This window comes from Chiloscyllium plagiosum, unplaced genomic scaffold (genome assembly GCF_037043375.1).
Source record: "Chiloscyllium plagiosum isolate Xiang-an unplaced genomic scaffold, Cpla_swu_hap1 HiC_scaffold_1, whole genome shotgun sequence".
In the NCBI taxonomy this organism is placed as follows: domain Eukaryota; kingdom Metazoa; phylum Chordata; class Chondrichthyes; order Orectolobiformes; family Hemiscylliidae; genus Chiloscyllium; species Chiloscyllium plagiosum.
Window position 1 is genome coordinate 177,242,555 of NW_028270139.1, and position 21,822 is coordinate 177,264,376.

At 65.1% G+C, this 21,822-nt stretch overlaps 1 long non-coding RNA gene across 1 annotated transcript in view; it reads right to left on the reverse strand.

The window, feature by feature from the left end:
* Positions 1 to 1,328: 1,328 nt before the first annotated feature.
* Positions 1,329 to 21,822, reverse strand: part of LOC148152300 (uncharacterized) — a 240,172-nt gene continuing 219,678 nt past the window's right edge. The window contains exon 3 of the long non-coding RNA XR_015760554.1: positions 1,329 to 1,437. This is a non-coding gene — a long non-coding RNA (uncharacterized LOC148152300). The remainder of the gene's footprint in view (positions 1,438 to 21,822) is intronic.

Genomic DNA, 21,822 nt, shown 5'->3' on the forward strand with positions numbered 1-21,822 from the left:
ATGTGACAGGTTTTTAATTTACAAATTATACATGTTGCAGATCATAAAAATGTTCTTGCAGATTTGTTATTGCAGGTTTACAAGAAAAATGTTGTATATGTATGTGGGATTAGTATGAAAAGTGTAACTTTAGATTAATGACCCATGTATTTTGTAATGATAGTGTTAAGATTGAGGAGAAAAGAAATGAAGCCATCTTTTTACCATGATGGTTCATTTTTTTCTGAAGTGGTGATGGTGTAATGAAGTTGGTGTATAAAAATGGTAAAGTGGGGGAAAGTATTGCGTGGTCTCTTTAAAAAATGTTGTTATCTTCAGAAATGGATTTTTGAACAGCAGTGAAAGTACAGGCACATTGTATCAAAAAGCCATTGAATTAGCTGGCACAAGCAGCATTTTTAACCAGACAACAGTTTAAATACAGCCAATTAATTTAAAAAGACACTTAGAGATTAAGGACCAATTAAATTCAAATCTGATGGTGGTGACAACTTTAAATCAATCTGGTTGTAAAGAAGTGAATATGTAATCACGGGGATAAAGGCCGGGGGTCATTGGACAGTGAAGGGAGGGCCAACTGCCATCTGAAGAGATAAGAACTTCCCAGCTCTCAGAGAAAAAACATCTATTCATAAAGGTACACGGTACATTTCGTGAATATCCCGACAGCAGAAAGTGACGGAGAAGGCATTTCAGACAGAAGAGTTTGACAGACGATGTGTTCAGAACAGAAGACATTGCAATGCAAACATCCCCAAAAGCAAAACAGCAGAACAAAGGTATTTGTGATCAGGAAAAAGATACAGGCATTCCAGAAGACATACTCTGTGTGAACTTTCAGAGACTTGGTTTTAATTTATTATTCTCTTATTGCCTGGCTTTATATTAGTGGGACCTGTATTTTTGAAACAGTATACCAATAGAATTTATTTCAGTTCAGGAATAGGTAGTTGTTCAGGAGTAATTGTTCAGTTTGCTAGGAATTCTGTTAATTTGTTCATTGTTGGAGTTAGATAAATAAATTGTTACTTGTTGATTTCGAGTGAGTGAAAAGATTTCATTTCATTGAAACACTCCTTTGTAACAGATTGTGGGGGTGAGAGGTATGTTACACTCCTTGTCACACGTCTTTATCAGATTATGAGTTGAGGTGCTCCTCTCGGGATGTTTTGGTTTTAATTAACACAGGGACGTCGATCTGCAATGGATTAGGAAAAGGCAGGAACCTGGAGTTGAGGATGATCTGATCAGTCTTTCAGAAATTCTTTTGAGGAACATGGGTGTGAGGCAGAAGCCATCGATTTCCCATCTGCAGCTTCTTCAATATTGTCCAGGGGAAAACAGTCGATGGAGTGGATTTGGACATCATCGTTGATTGGCTTGTAGGGATTTGGAATAATCCACAAAGATATGGTCATCGTTTTGACAATATCTGAACTGTAGACAGAAGAAAATACTCCAATAAATGATTAAAAAACAAGAAATCATCATCAGTTCGGTAAATTTAAAACAAGTATCTCATGTTACAGCTTCACCACCCACCCACCAACCCCACCCTCGACACACCAACCCCACCCTCGACACACTCACCCCACCCTCGACACACTCACCCCACCCTCGACACACCCACCCCACCCTCGACACACCCACCCCACCCTCGACACACTCACCCCACCCTCGACACACCCACCCCACCCTCGACACACCAACCCCACCCTCGAAACACTCACCCCACCCTCGACACACTCACCCCACCCTCGACACACTCACCCCACCCTCGACACACCCACCCCACCCTCGACACACTCACCCCACCCTCGACACACCAAGCCCACCCTCGACACACCCACCCCACCCTCGACACACTCACCCCACCCTCGACACACCCACCAACCCCACCCTCGACACACTCACCCCACCCTCGACACACCAACCCCACCCTCGACACACCCACCCCACCCTCGACACACTCACCCCACCCTCGACACACCCACCAACCCCACCCTCGACACACCCACCCCACCCTCGACACACCCACCCCACCCTCGACACACCAACCCCACCCTCGACACACCCACCCCACCCTCGACACACCCACCCCACCCTCGACACACTCACCCCACCCTCGACACACCCACCAACCCCACCCTCGACACACCCACCCCACCCTCGACACACCCACCACACCCTCGACACACTCACCCCGCCCTCAACACACCAACCCCACCCTCGACACACCCACCCCACCCTCGACACACCCACCAACTCCACCCTCGACACACCCACCCCACCCTCGACACACCCACCCCACCCTCGACACACCAACCCGACCCTCGACACACCTACCCCACCCTCGACACACCCATCCCACCCTCGACACACCAACCCCACCCTCGACACACCAACCCCACCCTCGACACACCCACCCCACCCTCGACACACTCACCCCACCCTCGACACACCCACCCCACCCTCGACACACCAACCCCACCCTCGACACACCAACCCCACCCTCGACACACCCACCCCACCCTCGACACACCAACCCCACCCTCGACACACTCACCCAACCCTCGGCACACTCACCCCACCCTCGACACACCCACCCCACCCTCGACACACCAACCCCACCCTCGACACAACAACCCCACCCTCGGCACACTCACCCTACCCTCGACACACTCACCCCACCCTCGACACACCCACCCCACCCTCGACACACTCACCCCACCCTCGACACACTCACCCCACCCTCGACACACCCACCAACCCCACCCTCGACACACCCACCCCACCCTCGACACACCCACCCCACCCTCGACACACTCACCCCACCCTCGACACACTCACCCCACCCTCGACACACCCACCCCACCCTCGACACACCCACCCCACCCTCGACACACTCACCCCACCCTAGACACACCCACCCCACCTTCGACACATTCACCCCACCCTCGACACACCCACCCCACCCTCGACACACTCACCCCACCATCGACACACCCACCCCACCCTCGACACACCCACCCCACCCTCGACACACTCACCCCACCCTAGACACACCCACCCCACCTTCGACACATTCACCCCACCCTCGACACACCCACCCCACCCTCGACACACTCACCCCACCCTCGACACACTCACCCCACCCTCGACACACCAACCCCACCCACGACACACCCACCCCACCCTCGACACACCCACCCCACCCTCGACACACACACCCCATCCTCGACACACCCACACCACCCTCGACACACCCACCCCACCCTCGACACACTCACCCCACCCTCGACACACTCACCCCACCCTCGACACACCCACCCCACCCTCGACACACTCACCCCACCCTCGACACACCAACCCCACCCTCGACACACCCACCCCACCCTCGACACACTCACCCCACCCTCGACACACTCACCCCACACTCGACACACCCACCAACCCCACCCTCGACACACCCACCCCACCCTCGACACACCCACCCCACCCTCGACACACTCACCCCGCCCTCGACACACCCACCCCACCCTCGACACACCCACCCCACCCTCGACACACCCACCCCACCCTCGACACACCAACCCCACCCTCGACACACCTACCCCACCCTCGACACACCCACCCCACCCTCGACACACCAACCCCACCCTCGACACACCAACCCCACCCTCGACACACCCACCCCACCCTCGACACACCCACCCCACCCTCGACACACCCACCCCACCCTCGACACACTCACCCCACCCTCGACACACCCACCCCACCCTCGACACACCAACCCCACCCTCGACACACCAACCCCACACTCGACACACTCACCCAACCCTCGGCACACTCACCCCACCCTCGACACACCCACCCCACCCTCGACACACCAACCCCACCCTCGACACAACAACCCCACCCTCGACACACTCACCCCACCCTCGACACACTCACCCCACCCTCGACACACCCACCCCACCCTCGACACACTCACCCCACCCTCGACACACCAACCCCACCCTCGACACACTCACCCCACCCTCGACACACTCACCCCACCCTCGACACACCCACCCCACCCTCGACACACCCACCCCACCCTCGACACACTCACCCCACCCTAGACACACCCACCCCACCTTCGACACATTCACCCCACCCTCGACACACCCACCCCACCCTCGACACACTCACCCCACCCTCGACACACTCACCCCACCATCGACACACCCACCCCACCCTCGACACACCCACCCCACCCTCGACGCACTCACCCCACCCTAGACACACCCACCCCACCTTCGACACATTCACCCCACCCTCGACACACCAACCCCACCCTCGACACACCCACCCCACCCTCGACACACCCACCCCACCCTCGACACACCCACCCCATCCTCGACACACCCACCCCACCCTCGACACATTCACCCCACCCTCAACACACCAACCCCACCCTTGACACACCCACCCCACACTCGTCACACCCACCCCACCCTCAACACACCAACCCCACCATCGACACACCCACCCTACCCTCGACACACCCACCCCACCCTCGACACACTCACCCCACCCTAGACACACCCACCCCACCTTCGACACATTCACCCCACCCTCGACACACCAACCCCACCCTCGACACACCCACCCCACCCTCAACACACCAACCCCACCCTCAACACACCCACCCCACCCTCGACACACCCACCCCACCCTCGACACACTCACCCCACCCTCGACACACCAACCCCACCCTCGACACACCCACCCCACACTCGACACACCAACCCCACCCTCGACACACCCACCCCACCCTCGACACACCAACCCCACCCTCGACACACCCACCCCACCCTCGACACACTCACCCCAACCTCGACACACCCACCCCACCCTCGACACACCCACCCCACCCTCGACACACCAACCCCACCCTCGACACACCCACCCCACCCTCGACACACCAACCCCACCCTCGACACACCCACCCCACCCTCGACACACCAACCCCACCCACGACACACCCACCCCACCCTCGACACACCCACCCCACCCTCGACACACCCACCCCACCCTCGACACACCAACCCCACCCTCGACACACCAACCCCACCCTCGACACACCCACCCCACCCTCGACACACTCACCCCACCCTCGACACACCCACCCCACCCTCGACACACTCACCCCACCCTCGACACACCCACCCCACCCTCGACACACTCACCCCACCCTCGACACACCCACCCCACCCTCGACACACTCACCCCACCCTCGACACACTCACCCCACCCTCGACACACCCACCACACCCTCGACACACCCACCCCACCCTCGACACACCAACCCCACCCTCGACACACCCACCCCACCCTCGACACACCAACCCCACACTCGACACACCCACACCACCCTCGACACACCCACCCTACCCTCGACACACCCACCCCACCCTCGACACACTTACCCATCCCGCCCTCGACACACTTACCCATCCCGCCCTCGACACACCCACCCACCCCACCCTCGACACACTCACTCACCCCGCCCTCGACACACTCACCCACACCGCCCTCGACACACTCACCCACCCCGCCCTCGACACACCCACCCACCCCACCCTCGACACACTCACCCCACCCTCGACACACTCACCCCACCCTCGACACACCCACCCCACCCTCGACACACTCACCCCACCCTCGACACACCCACCCCACCCTCGACACACCCACCCCACCCTCGACACACCCACCACACCCTCGACACACCAACCCCACCCTCGACACACCAACCCCACCCTCGACACACCCACCCCACCCTCGACACACCCACCACACCCTCGACACACCCACCCCACCCTCGACACACCAACCCCACCCTCGACACACCAACCCCACCCTCGACACACCAACCCCACCCTCGACACACCCACCCCACCCTCGACACATTCACCTAACCCTCGACACATTCACCCCACCCTCGACACACTCACCCCACCCTCGACACACCAACCCCACCCTTGACACACCCACCCCACCCTCGACACACCAAACCCACCCTCGACACACTCACCCACCCTCGACACACCCACCCCACCCTCGACACACTCACCAACCCTCGACACACCCACCCCAACCTCGACACACCAACCCCGCCCTCGACACACCCAACCCACCCCCGACACACCCACCCCACCCTCGACACACCCACCACAACCTCGACACACACACCCCACCCTCGACACACCCACCCCGCCCACGACACACTCACCCCACCCTCGACACACTCACCCCACCCTCGACACACCTACCCCACCCTCGACACACCCACCCCACCCTCGACACACTCACCCCACCCTCGACACACCCACCCCGCCCTCGGCACACCCACCCCACCCTCGACACACTCACCCCACCCTCGACACACCCACCCCACCCTCGACACACCAACCCCACCCTCGACACACCCACACTACCCTCGACACACCCACCCCACCCTCGACACACCAACCCCACCCTCGACACACCCACCCCGCCCACGACACACTCACCCCACCCTCGACACACTCACCCCACCCTCGACACACCCACCCCACCCTCGACACACCAACCCCACCCTCGACACACCCACCCCACCCTCGACACACTCACCCCACCCTCGACACACCAACCCCACCCTCGACACACCCACCCCACCCTCGGCACACCCACCCCACCCTCGACACACTCACCCCACCCTCGACACACCCACCCCACCCTCGACACACCAACCCCACCCTCGACACACCAACCCCACCCTCGACACACCCACCCCACCCTCGACACACTCACCCCACCCTCGACACACCCACCCCACCCTCGACACACCAACCCCACCCTCGACACACTCACCCCACCCTCGACACACTCACCCTACCCTCGACACACCCACCCCACCCTCGACACACCCACCCCACCCTCGACACACCCACCCCACCCTCGACACACCCACCCCGCCCTCGACACACTTACCCATCCCGCCCTCGACACACTTACCCACCCCACCCTCGACACACCCACCCACACCACCCTCGACACACTCATCCACCCCACCATCGACACACTCACCCCACCCTCGACACACTCACCCCACCCTCGACACACCCACCCCACCCTCGACACACGAACCCCACCCTCGACACACTCACCCCACCCTCGACACACTCACCCTACCCTCGACACACCCACCCCGCCCTCGACACACCCACCCCACCCTCGACACACACACCCCACCCTCGACACACCCACCCCACCCTCGACACACTCACCCCACCCTCGACACACCCACCCCACCCTCGACACACAGACCCTACCCTCGACACATCCACCCCGCCCTCGACACACTCACGCTACCCACGACACACCCACCCCGCCCTCAACACACCCAGCCCACCCTCGACACACCCACCCCACCCTCGACACACCAACCCCACCCTCGACACACCCACACCACCCTCGACACACCAACCCACCCCGCCCTCCACACACCCACCCACCCCACCCTCGACACACTCACCCACCCCGCCCTCGACACACCCACCCACCCCGGTCTCGACACACCCACCAACCCCGCCCTCGACACACTTACCCACCCCACCCTCGACACCCTCGACAAACCCACCCCACCCTCGACACACTCACCCTACCCTCGACACACCCACCCCGCCCTCGACACACTCACCCTACCCTCGACACACCCACCCCACCCTCGACACACTCACCCCACCCTCGACACACCCACCCCACCCTCGACACACTCACCAAATCCTCGACACACCCACCCCACCCTCGACACACTCACCCCACCCTCGACACACTCACCCCACCCTCGACACACCCACCACACCCTCGACACACCCACCCCACCCTCGACACACCAACCCCACCCTCGACACACCCACCCCACCCTCGACACACCAACCCCACACTCGACACACCCACACCACCCTCGACACACCCACCCTACCCTCGACACACCCACCCCACCCTCGACACACTTACCCATCCTGCCCTCGACACACTTACCCATCCCGCCCTCGACACACCCACCCACCCCACCCTCGACACACTCACTCACCCCGCCCTCGACACACTCACCCACACCGCCCTCGACACACTCACCCACCCCGCCCTCGACACACCCACCCACCCCGCCCTCGACACACTCACTCACCCCGCCCTCGACACACTCACCCACCCCGCCCTCGACACACTCACCCACCCCACCCTCGACACACCCACCCACCCCACCCTCGACACACTTACACACCCCGCCCTCGTCACACTTACCCACCCCACCCTCGACACACCCACCCACCCCACCCTCGACACACTTACCCACCCCGCCCTCGACACACTTACCCACCCCGCCCTCGACACACTTACCCACCCCACCCTCGACACACTTACCCACCCCGCCCTCGACACACTTACCCACCCCACCCTCGACACACTTACCCACCCCGCCCTCGACACACTTACCCACCCCGCCCTCGACACACTTACCCACCCCACCCTCGACACACCCACCCACCCCGCCCTCGACACACCCACCCCACCCTCGACACACCCACCCACCCCACCGTCGACACACCCACCCACCCCACCCTCGACACACCCACCCACCCCACCCTCGACACACCCACCCTCCCACCTTCGACACACCCACCCCACCCTCGACACACCCACCCCACCCTCGACACACCTACCCCGCCCTCGACACACTCACCTACCCCCGACACACCCACCCCACCCCCGACACACCCACCCCACCCTCGACACACCTACCCCGCCCTCGACACACTCACCCTACCCTCGACACACCCACCCCACCCTCGACACACCCACCCCACCCTCGACACACCCACCCCACCCTCAACACACCAACCCCACCCTCGACACACCCACCCACCCCACCTTCGACACACTCACCAACCTTCGAAACACCCACCCCACCCTCGACACACTCACCCCGCCCTCGACACACCCACCCCACCCTCGACACACACACCCCACCCTCGACACACCCACCCCACCCTCGACACACTCACCCCACCCTCGACACACCCACCCCACCCTCGACACACAGACCCTACCCTCGACACATCCACCCCGCCCTCGACACACTCACGCTACACACGACACACCCACCCCGCCCTCAACACACCCACCCCACCCTCGACACACCCACCCCACCCTCGACACACCAACCCCACCCTCGACACACCCACACCACCCTCGACACACCAACCCACCCCGCCCTCCACACACCCACCCACCCCACCCTCGACACACCCACCCACCCCGGTCTCGACACACCCACCAACCCCGCCCTCGACACACTTACCCACCCCACCCTCGACACCCTCGACAAACCCACCCCACCCTCGACACACTCACCCTACCCTCGACACACCCACCCCGCCCTCGACACACTCACCCGACCCTCGACACACCCACCCCACCCTCGACACACTCACCCCACCCTCGACACACCCACCCCACCCTCGACACACTCACCAAATCCTCGACACACCCACCCCACCCTCGACACACTCACCCCACCCTCGACACACTCACCCCACCCTCGACACACCCACCACACCCTCGACACACCCACCCCACCCTCGACACACCAACCCCACCCTCGACACACCCACCCCACCCTCGACACACCAACCCCACACTCGACACACCCACACCACCCTCGACACACCCACCCTACCCTCGACACACCCACCCCACCCTCGACACACTTACCCATCCTGCCCTCGACACACTTACCCATCCCGCCCTCGACACACCCACCCACCCCACCCTCGACACACTCACCCAACCCGCCCTCGACACACCCACCCACCCCACCCTCGACACACTCACTCACCCCGCCCTCGACACACTCACCCACACCGCCCTCGACACACTCACCCACCCCGCCCTCGACACACCCACCCACCCCGCCCTCGACACACTCACTCACCCCGCCCTCGACACACTCACCCACCCCGCCCTCGACACACTCACCCACCCCACCCTCGACACACCCACCCACCCCACCCTCGACACACTTACACACCCCGCCCTCGTCACACTTACCCACCCCACCCTCGACACACCCACCCACCCCACCCTCGACACACTTACCCACCCCGCCCTCGACACACTTACCCACCCCACCCTCGACACACTTACCCACCCCGCCCTCGACACACTTACCCACCCCACCCTCGACACACTTACCCACCCCGCCCTCGACACACTTACCCACCCCACCCTCGACACACCCACCCACCCCGCCCTCGACACACCCACCCCACCCTCGACACACCCACCCACCCCACCGTCGACACACCCACCCACCCCACCCTCGACACACCCACCCACCCCACCCTCGACACACCCACCCTCCCACCTTCGACACACCCACACCACCCTCGACACACTCACCTACCCCCGACACACCCACCCCACCCCCGACACACCCACCCCACCCTCGACACACCTACCCCGCCCTCGACACACTCACCCTACCCTCGACACACCCACCCCACCCTCGACACACCCACCCCACCCTCGACACACCCACCCCACCCTCAACACACCAACCCCACCCTCGACACACCCACCCCGCCCTCGACACACCCACCCACCCCACCTTCGACACACTCACCAACCTTCGAAACACCCACCGCACCCTCGACACACTCACCCCGCCCTCGACACACTCACCCACCCCACCCTCGACACACTCACCCACCCCGCCCTCGACACACCCACCCACCCCGGTCTCGACACACCCACCCACCCCACCCTCGACACACCCACCCACCCCGGTCTCGACACACCCACCCACCCCACCCTCGACACACCCACCCCGCCCTCGACACACCCACCCCGCACTCGACACACCCACCCACCCCACCCTCGACACACTCACCCACCCCGCCCTCGACACACCCACCCACCCCGCCCTCGACACACCCACCCACCCCACCCTCGACACACTCACCCACCCCACCCTCGACACACCCACCCCGCCCTTGACACACTCACCCACCCCGCCCTCGACACACCCACCCACCCCGCCCTCGACACACTTACCCACCCCGCCCTCGACACACTCACCCCGCCCTCGACACACTCACAAACCCCGCCCTCGACACACTTACCCACCCCGCCCTCGACACACCGACCCACCCCACCCTCGACACACTTACCCACCCCACCCTCGACACACTCACCCACCCCGCCCTCGACACACTTACCCACCCCGCCCTCGACACACCCACCCACCCCGCCCTCGACACACTCACCCCGCCCTCAACACACTCACACACCCCGCCCTCGACACACTTACCCACCCCACCCTCGACACACTCACCCCACCCTCGACACACCCACCCACCCCGCCCTCGACACACTTACCCACCCCACCCTCGACACACTCACCCACCCCGCCCTCGACACACCCACCCACCCCACCCTCGACACACTCACCCCGCCCTCGACACACTCACCCACCCCACCCTCGACACACTTACCCACCCCACCCTCGACACACTCACCCCGCCCTCGACACACTCACCCACCCCGCCCTCGACACACTTACCCACCCCACCCTCGACACACCCATCCACCCCACCCTCGACACACTCACCCACCCCGCCCTCGACACACTCACCCACCCCGCCCTCGACACACTTACCCACCCCACCCTCGACACACTCACCCCGCCCTCGACACACTCACCCACCCCGCCCTCGACACACTTACCCACCCCACCCTCGACACACTCACCCCGCCCTCGACACACTCACCCACCCCGCCCTCGACACACTTACCCACCCCGCCCTCGACACACCCACCCACTCCGCCCTCGATACACTTACCCACCCCGCCCTCGACACACTTACCCACCCCGCCCTCGACACACCCACCCACCCCACCCTCGACACACTCACTCACCCCACCCTCGACACACCCACCCACCCCGCCCTCGACACACTCACCCCGCCCTCGACACACCCACCCCACCCTCGACACACCCACCCCGCCCTCGACACACTCACCTACCCTCGACACACCCACCCACCCCGCCCTCGACACACCCACCCACCCCGCCCTCGACACACCCACCCACCCCACCCTCGACACACCCACCCACCCCACCCTCGACACACCCACCCACCCCGCCCTCGACACACCCACCCACACCACCCTCGACACACTCACCTACCCCCGACACACCCACCCCACCCCCGACACACCCACCCCACCCTCGACACACCCACCCCACCCTCGACACACTTACCCACCCCGGTCTCGACACATTCACCCACACCACCCTCGACACACCCACCCACCCCACCCTCGACACACTCACCCACTCCGCCCTCGACACACCCACCCACCCCACCCTCGACACACCCACCCACCTTCGACACACCCACACCACCCTCGACACACTCACCTACACCCGACACACCCACCCCACCCTCGACACACCCACCCCACCCTCGACACACCCACCCCACCCTCGACACACCCACCCCACCCTCGACACACTCACCTACCCCCGACACACCCACCCCACCCCCGACACACCCACCCCACCCTCGACACACCCACCCCACCCTCGACACACTTACCCACCCCGGTCTCGACACATTCACCCACACCACCCTCGACACACCCACCCACCCCACCCTCGACACACTCACCCACTCCGCCCTCGACACACCCACCCACCCCACCCTCGACACACCCACCCACCTTCGACACACCCACACCACCCTCGACAAACTCACCTACACCCGACACACCCACCCCACCCTCGACACACCCACCCCACCCTATACACACCCACACAACCCACCTCGTCACACTCACCAACCTTCGACACACCCACCCCACCCTCGACACACTCACCCCGCCCTCGACACACTCACCCCGCCCTCAACACACCCACCCCACCCTCGACACACCCACCCCACCCTCGACACACTTACACACCCCACCCCCGAAACACTCACCCCGCCCTCAACACACCCACCCCACCCTCGACACACCCACCCCACCCTCGACACACTTACCCACCCCGGTCTCGACACACTCACCCACACCACCATCGACACACCCACCCACCCCACCCTCGACACACTCGCCCACTCCGCCCTCGACACACCCACCCACCCCACCCTCGACACACCCACCCACCCCACCCTCGACACACTCACCCACTCCGCCCTCGACACACCCACCCACCCCACCCTCGACACACTCACCCACCCCACCCTCGACACACCCATCCACCCCACCCTCGACACACCCACCCACCCCACCCTCGACACACTCACCCACCCCACCCTCGACACACCCACCCACCCCGGTCTCGACACACCCACCCACCCCACCCTCGACACACCCACCCACCCCACCCTCGACACACTCACCCACCCCACCCTCGACACACCCACCCACCCCGCCCTCGACACACCCACCCACCCCGGTCTCGACACACCCACCCACCCCACCCTCGACACACCCACCCCGCCCTCGACACACTCACCCCACCCTCGACACACCCACCCCACCCTCGAAACACCCACCCCGCCCTCGACACACCCACCCCACCCTCGACACACCCACCCACCCCACCCTCGAAACACTTACCCACCCCACCCTCGATTCACTTACCCACCCCGCCCTCGACACACTTACCCACCCCACCCTCGACACACCTACCCACCCCACCCTCGACACACTTACCCACCCCGCCCTCGACACACTTACCCACCCCGCCCTCGACACACCCACCCACACCACCCTCGACACACCCACCCACCCCACCGTCGACACACCCACCCACCCCACCCTCGACACACCCACCCACCCCACCCTCGACACACCCACCCACCCACCTTCGACACACCCACACCACCCTCGACACACTCACCTACCCCCGACACACCCACCCCACCCCCGACACACCCACCCCACCCTCGACACACCCACCCCGCCCTCGACACACTCACCCTACCCTCGACACACCCACCCCACCCTCGACACACCCACCCCACCCTCGACACACCCACCCCACCCTCAACACACCAACCCCACCCTCGACACACCCACCCCGCCCTCGACACACCCACCCACCCCACCTTCGACACACTCACCAACCTTCGAAACACCCACCCCACCCTCGACACACTCACCCCGCCCTCGACACACTCACCCACCCCACCCTCGACACACTCACCCACCCCGCCCTCGACACACCCACCCACCCCGGTCTCGACACACCCACCCACCCCACCCTCGACACACCCACCCACCCCGGTCTCGACACACCCACCCACCCCAACCTCGACACACCCACCCCGCCCTCGACACACCCACCCACCCCACCCTCGACACACTCACCCACCCCGCCCTCGACACACCCACCCACCCCGGTCTCGACACACTCACCCACCCCGCCCTCGACACACCCACCCACCCCGCCCTCGACACACCCACCCCGCCCTTGACACACTCACCCACCCCGCCCTCGACACACTCACCCACCCCACCCTCGACACACTCACCCACCCCGCCCTCGACACACCCACCCCACCCTCGACACACCCACCCCGCCCTTGACACACTCACCCACCCCGCCCTCGACACACCCACCCACCCCGCCCTCGACACACCCACCCACCCCGCCCTCGACACACTCACCCCGCCCTCGACACACTCACACACCCCGCCCTCGACACACTTACCCACCCCACCCTCGACACACTCACCCCACCCTCGACACACCCACCCACCCCACCCTCGACACACTTACCCACCCCACCCTCGACACACTCACCCCGCCCTCGACACACCCACCCACCCCACCCTCGACACAATTACCCACCCCGCCCTCGACACACCCACCCACCCCGCCCTCGACACACCCACCCACCCCACCCTCGACACACTCACCCCGCCCTCGACACACTCACCCACCCCGCCCTCGACACACTTACCCACCCCACCCTCGACACACTCACCCACCCCACCCTCGACACACCCACTCACCCCGCCCTCGACACACCCACCCACCCCGGTCTCGACACACCCACCCACCCCACCCTCGACACACCCACCCCGCCCTCGACACACTCACCCCACCCTCGACACACCCACCCCACCCTCGAAACACCCACCCCGCCCTCGACACACCCACCCCACCCTCGACACACCCACCCACCCCACCCTCGACACACTTACCCACCCCGCCCTCGATACACTTACCCACCCCACCCTCGACACACTTACCCACCCCGCCCTCGACACACTTACCCACCCCGCCCTCGACACACTTACCCACCCCGCCCTCGACACACTTACCCACCCCGCCCTCGACACACCCACCCACCCCGCCCTCGACACACCCACACCACCCTCGACACACCCACCCACCCCACCGTCGACACACCCACCCACCCCACCCTCGACACACCCACCCACCCCGCCCTCGACACACTCACCCACCCCACCCTCGACACACCCACCCACCCCACCCTCGACACACCCACCCACCCACCTTCGACACACCCACACCACCCTCGACACACTCACCTACCCCCGACACACCCACCCCACCCCCGACACACCCACCCCACCATCGACACACCCACCCCGCCCTCGACACACTCACCCTACCCTCGACACACCCACCCCACCCTCGACACACCCACCCCACCCTCGACACACCCACCCCACCCTCAACACACCAACCCCACCCTCGACACACCCACCCCGCCCTCGACACACCCACCCACACCACCTTCGACACACTCACCAACCTTCGAAACACCCACCCCACCCTCGACACACTCACCCCGCCCTCGACACACTCACCCACCCCACCCTCGACACACTCACTCACCCCGCCCTCGACACACTCACCCACCCCACCCTCGACACACTCACCCACCCCGCCCTCGACACACTCACCCACCCCACCTTCGACACACCCACCCACCCCGGTCTCGACACACCCACCCACCCCACCCTCGACACACCCACCCCGCCCTCGACACACCCACCACGCCCTCGACACACTCACCCACCCCACCCTCGACATACCCACCCCGCCCTCGACACACTCACCCACCCCACCCTTGACACACTCACCCACCCCGCCCTCGACACACCCACCCACCCCGCCCTCGACACACTTACCCACCCCGCCCTCGACACATCCACCCCGCCCTTGACACACTCACCCACCCCGCCCTCGACACACCCACCCACCCCGCCCTCGACACACTTACCCACCCCGCCCTCGAAACACCCACCCACCCCGCCCTCGACACACTCACCCCGCCCTCGACACACTCACTCACCCCGCCCTCGACACACCGACCCACCCCACCCTCGACACACTTACCCACCCCACCCTCGACACACTCACCCACCCCGCCCTCGACACACTTACCCACCCCGCCCTCGACACACCCACCCACCCCGCCCTCGACACACTCACCCCGCCCTCGACACACTCACACACCCCGCCCTCGACACACTTACCCACCCCACCCTCGACACACTCACCCCACCCTCGACACACCCACCCACCCCGCCCTCGACACACTTACCCACCCCACCCTCGACACACTCACCCACCCCGCCCTCGACACACCCACCCACCCCACCCTCGACACAATTACCCACCCCACCCTCGACACACTCACCCCGCCCTCGACACACTCACCCACCCCGCCCTCGACACACTTACCCACCCCGCCCTCGACACACCCACCCACCCCGCCCTCGACACACTCACCCACCCCGCCCTCGACACACTCACCCACCCCGCCCTCGACACACTTACCCACCCCACCCTCGACACACTCACCCCGCCCTCGACACACTCACCCACCCCGCCCTCGACACACTTACCCACCCCGCCCTCGACACACCCACCCACCCCGCCCTCGACACACTTACCCACCCCGCCCTCGACACACTCACCCCGCCCTCGACACACCCACCCCACCCTCGACACACCCACCCCACCCTCGACACACTTACCCACCCCGGTCTCGACACACTCACCCACCCCGCCCTCGACACACTCACCTACCCTCGACACACCCACCCACCCCGCCCTCGACACACCCACCTACCCTCGACACACCCACCCACCCCGCCCTCGACACACCCACCCACCCCGCCCTCGACACACCCACCCACCCCACCCTCGACACACCCACCCACCCCACCCTCGACACACCCACCCACCCCGCCCTCGACACACCCACCCACACCACCCTCGACACACTCACCTACCCCCGACACACCCACCCCACCCCCGACACACCCACCCCACCCTCGACACACCCACCCCACCCTCGACACACTTACCCACCCCGGTCTCGACACACTCACCCACACCACCCTCGACACACCCACCCACCCCACCCTCGACACACTCACCCACTCCGCCCTCGACACACCCACCCACCCCACCCTCGACACACCCACCCACCTTCGACACACCCACACCACCCTCGACACACTCACCTACACCCGACACACCCACCCCACCCTCGACACACCCACCCCACCCTATACACACCCACACAACCCACCTCGTCACACTCACCAACTTTCGACACACCCACCCCACCCTCGACACACTCACCCCGCCCTCGACACACTCACCCCGCCCTCAACACACCCACCCCACCCTCGACACACCCACCCCACCCTCGACACACTTACCCACCCCACCCCCGAAACACTCACCCCGCCCTCAACACACCCACCCCACCCTCGACACACTCACTCACCCCGCCCTCGACACACTCACCCACCCCGCCCTCGACACACTCACCCACCCCGCCCTCGACACACTTACCCACCCCACCCTCGACACACTCACCCCGCCCTCGACACACTCACCCACCCCGCCCTCGACACACTTACCCACCCCGCCCTCGACACACCCACCCACCCCGCCCTCGACACACTTACCCACCCCGCCCTCGACACACTCACCCCGCCCTCGACACACCCACCCCACCCTCGACACACCCACCCCACCCTCGACACACTTACCCACCCCGGTCTCGACACACTCACCCACCCCGCCCTCGACACACTCACCTACCCTCGACACACCCACCCACCCCGCCCTCGACACACCCACCCACCCCGCCCTCGACACACCCACCCACCCCACCCTCGACACACCCACCCACCCCACCCTCGACACACCCACCCACCCCGCCCTCGACACACCCACCCACACCACCCTCGACACACTCACCTACCCCCGACACACCCACCCCACCCCCGACACACCCACCCCACCCTCGACACACCCACCCCACCCTCGACACACTTACCCACCCCGGTCTCGACACACTCACCCACACCACCCTCGACACACCCACCCACCCCACCCTCGACACACTCACCCACTCCGCCCTCGACACACCCACCCACCCCACCCTCGACACACCCACCCACCTTCGACACACCCACACCACCCTCGACACACTCACCTACACCCGACACACCCACCCCACCCTCGACACACCCACCCCACCCTATACACACCCACACAACCCACCTCGTCACACTCACCAACTTTCGACACACCCACCCCACCCTCGACACACTCACCCCGCCCTCGACACACTCACCCCGCCCTCAACACACCCACCCCACCCTCGACACACCCACCCCACCCTCGACACACTTACCCACCCCACCCCCGAAACACTCACCCCGCCCTCAACACACCCACCCCACCCTCGACACACCCACCCCACCCTCGACACACTTACCCACCCCGGTCTCGACACACTCACCCACACCACCCTCGACACACCCACCCACCCCACCCTCGACACACTCACCCACTCCGCCCTCGACACACCCACCCACCCCACCCTCGACACACCCACCCACCCCACCCTCGACACACTCACCCACTCTGCCCTCGACACACCCACCCACCCCACCCTCGACACACTCACCCACTCCGCCCTCGACACACCCACCCACCCCAGCCTCGACACACCCACCCACCCCACCCTCGACACACTCACCCACCCCACCCTCGACACACCCACCCACCCCGCCCTCGAGACACCCACCCACCCCGGTCTCGACACACTCACCCACCCCACCCTCGACACACCCACCCACCCCGCCCTCGACACACCCACCCACCCCGGTCTCGACACACCCACCCACCCCACCCTCGACACACTCACCCCACCCTCGACACACCCACCCCACCCTCGAAACACCCACCTCGCCCTCGACACACCCACCCCACCATCGACACACTCACCCCACCCTCGACACACCAACCCCACCCTCGACACACCCACCCCACCCTCGACACACTCACCACACCCTCGACACACCCACCCCACCCTCGACACACTCACCCTACCCTCGACACATCCACCCCGCCCTCGACACACTCACCCTACCCTCGACACACCCACCCCGCCCTCGACACACTCACCCACCCTCGACACACCCACCCCACCCTCGACACACTCACCCTACCCTCGACACACCAACCCCACCCTCGACACACCCACCGCACCCTCGACACACCCACCCCACCCTCGACACACCCACCCCACCCTCGACACACTCACCCCACCCTCGACACACCCACCCCACCCTCGACACACTCACCCTACCCTCGACACACCCAACCCGCCCTCGACACACTCACTCTACCCTCGACACACCCACCCCACCCTCGACACACTCACCCCACCCTCGACACACCCACCCCACACTCGACACACTCACCCCACCCTCGACACACCCACCCCACCCTCGACACACTCACCCCACCCTCGACACACTCACCCCACCCTCGACACACCCACCCCACCCTCGACACACCAACTCCACCCTCGACACACCCACCCCACCCTCGACACACCAACCCCACACTCGAAACACCCACCCCACCCTCGACACACCCACCCCACCCTCGACACACTTACCCACCCCGCCCTCGACACACTTACCCATCCCGCCCTCGACACACTCACTCACCCCGCCCTCGACACACTCACTCACCCCGCCCTCGACACACTCACCCACCCCGCCCTCGACACACTCACCCACCCCACCCTCGACACACCCACCCACCCCACCCTCGACACACTTACCCACCCCGCCCTCGATACATTTACCCACCCCGCCCTCGACACACTTACCCACCCCGCCCTCGACACACCCACCCACCCCGCCCTCGACACACCCACCGCACCCCCGAAACACTCATCCCACCCCACCCTCGACACACCCACCCATCCCGCCCTCGATACACTTACCCACCCCACCCTCGACACACTTACCCACCCCGCCCTCGACACACTTACCCACCCCGGCCTCGACACACCCACCCACCCCACCCTCGACACACTTACACACCCCGCCCTCGACACACCCACCCACCCCGCCCTCGACACACCCACCGCACCCCCGAAACACTCATCCCACCCCACCCTCGACACACCCACCCACCCCGCCCTCGATACACTTACCCACCCCACCCTCGACACACTTACCCACCCCGCCCTCGACACACTTACCCACCCCACCCTCGACACACTTACCCACCCCGCCCTCGACACACCCACTCACCCCGCCCTCGACACACTTACCCACCCCACCCTCGACACACCCACCCACCCCACCCTCGACACACCCACCCACCCACCTTCGACACACCCACCCCACCCCTGACACACCCACCCCACCCTCGACACACCCACCCCGCCCTCGACACACTCACCCTACCCTCGACACACCCACCCCACCCTCGACACACCCACCCCACCCTCGACACCCCCACCCCACCCTCGACACACCCACCCCACCCTCGACACACTCACCCCACCCTCGACACACCCACCCCACCCTCAACACACCCACACAACCCACCTCGACACACTCACCCCAACCTCGACACACGCACCCCACACTCGACACACTCACCCCGCCCTCGACACACTCACCCCACCCTCAACACACCCACCCCACTCTCGACACACCCACCCCGCCCTCGACACACCCACCCACCCCACCCTCGACACACTCACCCACCCCACCCTCGACACACTCACCCACCCCGGTCTCGACACACCCACCAACCCCGCCCTCGACACACTTACCCAACCCGCCCTCGACACACTCACCCCACCCTCAACACACCCACCCCACCCTCGACACACCCACCCCGCCCTCGACACACCCACCCACCCCACCCTCGACACACCCACCCACCCCACCCTCGACACACTCACCCACCCCGCCCTCGACACACCCACCCACCCCGGTCTCGACACACCCACCAACCCCGCCCTCGACACACTTACCCACCCCGCCCTCGACACACTTACCCACCCCACCCTCGACACACTCACCCCGCCCTCGACACACTCACCCCCTCCACCCTCGACACACCCACCCCGCCCTTGACACACTCACCCACCCCGCCCTCGACATACCCATCCACCCCGCCCTCGACACACTTACCCACCCCACCCTCGACACACCCACCCCGCCCTCGACACACTTACCCACCCCGCCCTCGACACACTTACCCACCCCGCCCTCGACACACCGACCCACCCCACCCTCGACACACTTACCCACCCCGCCCTCGACACACCCACCCACCCCACCCTCGACACACTCATCCACCCCACCCTCGACACACCCACCCCGCCCTTGACACACTCA